Consider the following 5572-nt stretch of genomic DNA (forward strand, 5'->3'; position numbering starts at 1 on the left):
GTGTTTGTCCAAATCAGCCAGCATAGTTACATGGTTCCAGAGTATCTCCTCATGGAATACTTACTGCTGCTAACTTACTTACTACTTACTTGCTCCGCTAGTTTCAACTTCCAGCGAAATGAAAGAAACCAGAGAGTGTGTTAGATATCACTTGAAATGCTCAGTGAGTGGCAAGTTGACCTGAGGCTTGAGTCTCTTTCTTTTTTTTCCATTTGAGGGGCCTCACATGGATGTGAGTGGAGCGTTTGAAATATTAGTGCTGTTGCAAGACAGACTTTGTCCTTTAGAATCATAGCAATGGATTTGTGAGGGGGATGAAGAATATTGCATACAAACATTTGAGAAGAGACCTGTCTGTGAATATACAAGTCTGTAGCTTTCCAGAATCAATCCTACGGAGTTGTGCCTTGATGTGCTCTTTGGCTTTCATTGAGGAGTCTTACCTGTAACAGGCCTGGGAAATTATCACCGTGTTGGCAGAGAAAGGTGGTAGAGGGCACTGCCTGGGACTTCTTGCAGAGGTCCTGGTACAGAGTTACTAAATACCATCTTTATCCAGAGAAGCTGGTGGGCTTTGCTCTCTTTGTTAGTAATAGTGACAGATGAACCTTTCTCCATTTTGTCTTTGACTGCCAGGAAACTCACTTGTTGAGGTTCAATTATGGGAATGGTGGTGGCCTCTTAGCCTGTAGGACTACATTGTGTGCTTGTCTTGTCTCTCTTCACAGCTGACCTCCCAAGCCCTGATTTTTAAATTTCTTTTGTGTTTCTTGTTTCTTCAGATCTTTGCAAAATGAGGGAAATTGAGGGAAACAAAATTTTCTCTATGAAACTAAAATGAATGTTAGGAAGAAAATGATGAATAAAACAATGGAAGTCAATTCTTAAGTATTTCTTAAGAGAAAATAAGCCAGGATTGCCAGGAAGAATATTCACAGTCTTGGGTATATGTCAAAACACAAGGTGTGACAAAGTGGATGGAATTCCTGACTAGACTTCTGTAAAGAAAATACTAAACATAAGAGTTCTCAAGATGTAGTGGAGGGCATCAGAAAAGGACATAGGTGTTTGCAAATTCACAGCCTGGCATCTGGAGAACATTTTTTTAAAATTTTATTTTATATATTTTTACGTTTTTCATTTTTGCACAATGTATGCATTTTCATCTTGGTTATAGTCCCCATACAATTCCCACCACCCTTATTTTGATCCTATTCCCTTCTCCCCCACCCCCACCACCATAGTGTGTTTCTAGTTTCTAGTTTCTAGTTGCTTGTTGATTTTGATTTTTACTTTATTATAATTAGTCTTTTTCCTGGTCCCTTATTTAGGTTTTCTAAATTCCTGCTATGAGTGAGACCATCTGGTATTTTTCTTTTTCTTTCTGGCTTATTTCACTGAGCATGATCCCTTCCAGCTCAATCCATGTTGCTGCAAATTATATGAGTTTATCTTTTTTGAATGCTGAGTAATATTCTATGGTGTATATGTACCACATCTTCTTGATCCAGTCATCTATTTTTGGGCATTTGGGTTGTTTCCAAAGCTTAACTATTGTAAATAGTGCTGCTGTAAACATAGGGGTGCAGGTGCCCTTTTGAATTAGTTTCTGTGTCCTTTGGGTAAATACCTAGCAGTGGAATTGTGGATCATATGGAAGCTCCATCTTTAGCAGGTTGAGGAATCTCCACACATCTCTGCATCTGGAGAATATTTGATGATAAAGAAGTCAAAATGACATTGTTTGGAATGTATCCTTCCCCTGCTCGGTTAAAACAGTAAGATGGAACTTTCTGGTTCCACATGCTACTATTTCAGTGTGGGAGTGACAGAAGAATGTTAACTCTCTGGACACGTGTTCCAAGTCACATTCTGATAAAAGCAGAGACTCCATTTGTCTGTCAGACAATTTCATTTCTCAGAAGGCAGAGGACCCAGTGAGAAAAATGCTGCTTTAGAGTGAGTTCTGATCAGAATAAAAGGAACAGGTTGTAATGTGGAAATGACAGGCCTCTCAGGAGAGTGTGTCATCTCTGGCTCCTCACAACTCCCCTCCCAAAGCACTTTATTTAGATCATACTCTTCATGCTTTTGTTATTTCTCCTTGCAGTATTGTCATGTATTTGTGTCTCCTCACAAAATGTCCCTCGAGGACTAGGACAACATCATGTCATCTTTGTGTCTTTTGATGCCTGTTAAGTCTCTTAAATACAAAATCTCAAACATGTCCTGAATTGGAATATAATGAACACAGAGACTTGCACAATTTCAGGATGATCTGACAACATTCTTTGTTAAAGCTTTCCCTTCCTGGTTACAATGAACCTGTTTTCGTTGTAGAATACTGGAAAAATTTGAAGACGTACAAATGAGAAAATATAAGCTTTCCAGAATCTTTCTACTCACACATGACTAGCTTTTAAATACTTTCATCCTTTATAGTTTGTTCAAATTATGAGGCAATATTTATGTATGTTTCTGCATCTGACTTTTTGTCTTCACTATAGCCTAAGTTTTTTGTCATTAAAATGTCATAAAAATGACTGCACAGGGCCTCCCTGGTGGCACAAGGGGTTAAGCACCACACTATGAAGCAATCTGCAGCCTCTGCAGCACGAGTTCGATCCCCAGCAGGCCAGGGAGCAACCCACATGGCAAGGTAGACCTCTCCTGTCTTGCCCACTGCTCCCCTCAGCAGTGTATTTCAGTCAGTCAGTCTGTTCTGTTCCCCACTCTGTCTCTGGTGGATCCTCTCACCCCCTGCATCTCTGGCCTGCGCCCCAGCTCTTGTATGCATAAATAAATGACTGCACAGAATTGAGGCTACTAGGAGGGGGCAGGAGGTGGGATAGAACAAATGTGGAAGGAGGCACCATAGTCTAGGGTAAAGGACTATAGGTGCTTGGATGATAGGGGTGGTGTGGCGTGAACTTATACCTGTAAATCATAGTATCATAAACCATTAGCTTCAATACAAAGTAATACTTAAAAAGACTTTATTTTATAGTTCTATGAACTTAGCACTTAAGATAAACCATGACCACCTAGGTAACCTTCAGTCAGCACATAGAATGGTTTCATCATCCCCAGAAAACTTCCTTTTGCTGTTTCTTTAGTCATATCCTCCTGCCCCCCTATCCCCCACCCTTAACTCCTGGCAATCGCTAGTGTTCTCTGTCAGTATAATTCTGTCTTTTCAATAATGGCAATAACATACTCTATGGCATGTCATTTGCCAGAACTAAGGCTGATAGGTGGAAATTACAAAGATGCGATGCTGACTCCTTCCACAAGTTTGTGAGTTGTTTCAGAAAGATGCAGGTGAGGCGGGAAGTGCCTGTTGCTGGAGGTGTTCCTGAAGGACAAGTGGTTTCAGCAACACTAGTGGGTACAGGCATCTGCACTCTCATTTATAATCTGTGCCTTGTCTAAATGAAAAAGGGATTGAGCTACATGAGATCTCTGTCATGTTAAAAAAAAAGAGAAAGACTAGCATTGAAGTTTTAATTAATTGAAGTTTAACCCCAAACCACCTGTTTTCAATTCTGAGCAGTCCAGAGACCTGCCAGCACTTTCTTGTACCTCCAAGTCATGAGGTCTTGGCAGAGCTTTGACTTCCTCCCTTGTCCCCCAGCTTCCTTGAATCTTGAAAAGTCACATTTAAGTCAGTCCCCAGCACGAGCAACAATGTTCTTGGGGACGGAGCAGCCAGCAGTGGGGCACTGATTATCTGCCCTACAGTTTGACAATCCCCATCTCAGGAGCGCTCTTCTCCTGTGGGGGTGCTGCCAGGAGATTGTAAATCCCCTCCAGCAGTGGGCCCCTCCCAGGCTCTCCCCTCCCAGTGCCTGGGTCTCCGGCCTGGAGCTCACAGCTGAAGGTAAATAGCAGTCCTCCCTCTAGTGGCTCAAAGGGAAACATCTCTGGCCCTACAAAGACAGGGAGTGGTGTGTGCACACAGGAAAACACTCTGGAGCTACTTCACAGGGTTGAAATTTCATTGCCTCTGACCCCACACAAAGGGATGGGCACAGGGCACACCTCTCAGGGGTGCGAAGAACTCCCCGTAGGCGGGCACTGGCCCCATTGGGGGCCCCGCCTTCTCAGCGATGAGTGAGAGGTGGTTAGCTCATCACATTGCTATCTGAGGGGTACAAACTGCCAGGCTTTTCTTAAACCCTGACTTCAGAGTCCTCGTTCCTTATTTTACCTCTCCTGAGGTCCCTTTAGGTGGTGGGCAGGGTGGGTAGGCTCGACAGCCCTGTGACCTTTCCCCAAGGTAGCCGGTCTTTTTCTCTTTTTGGCTACTCTAGTGGAATGAGGATATAACCAGTCAGACATGAACATTTACTGAGCCTCCACTCATCTGGGTAATTTCCCGTTTTTCTAGTGAATTTTTAATCGGTATTTGTGAAATTCAACAGCCTGTAGAATCCTGGCTCCGTGGACTTACCTGGCGCCACCGCCCGTGACGGGAATGATGGGAGGCAGAAAAAGGAGCTGCTGTGCACCTCCTGCTCCACCTCATGCCTTTTGCATGCCAGGCGGCCCAGGCCCGTCCCTCCCTTCCACTCAAGCATTCCACCAGGATGTGGGGCTCTGCTCCTGCTCACAGAGAGGAAACCCTGGTTCCTGAATATGACCCAAGTAAAAATACCTTTTAGCACGGTGGGGTTTTCTCCCAAAGGTGCCAGTTTTTTTATATGGGAGCAACAACTCTTCTGAACCATCATTAATCCACGTTGGTCATCCCTTGTGCAGACAGGAGTGTGTTTCAGTTCTGGTGAAGACAGCCACTAGGTGCCTCATCCAGTGACACAAAGCCTTCTGGTAAACAAAGCTAACAAAGCCTAAGGTGCAGAGCAGCCCCAACGGCATTCCTTTCTGCCTTTGGCGGTTGGTCTTGGTCTTAGGCAGGGGCACGGGGCACCGTGAGGCTGGGCCAGAAAACAAGGCCACGCTGCGGGCGTTCTTAGCGGCCCATGGGCCTCTCAAGGAAGCCACACTGCCCTCGTACCACACGGGCTTCTCCCTGAAGCTCTGGTTTATCATCCTGGAACTGTTTCCTTGTCTGCAGGTCATCGAATACCAGGGCTTTCTTGGCACTGGCAAATGAAGTGCTCTACACCCCACTAATCTAATTCACATTCCACATCTCCCATGCTGCAGGGAGGCCTACAGAACTGTTGATACTTACGCTGTTCACGCCTTTCACCACCAAGGCAGAGCCACTGGGCAGCAGAAAAAGAATACTGTAGAACTTCTCCAAAACATTTACTGTACCTTGGGTAAAGGAGCCCATTCTCATACTAAGTGCCTCCCACAACCTACTCAGCGGGGGCTCTTACGCTACAGAAGTGGTGTGTGCCTTTCTGTCATTACAATGGTGTAACTGGTGGGTGTGCCCAGTGAGGGAGAGAGTCTCTCTCTGTGAATACTGTGCTGGGGTCTCCTATTGGGAAGAGTCAGTGAGGTCACTGGGAGAGGCTTGTGGTCATGAACAGGGATAAGATCATCCTGAAATCCTTACCACGGGCTAGCTTATCAGAGAGGGGGGTGCTCTTTATTCCGA

Source organism: Talpa europaea (genome assembly GCF_964194135.1).
Source record: "Talpa europaea genome assembly, chromosome: 1".
Taxonomy (NCBI): domain Eukaryota; kingdom Metazoa; phylum Chordata; class Mammalia; order Eulipotyphla; family Talpidae; genus Talpa; species Talpa europaea.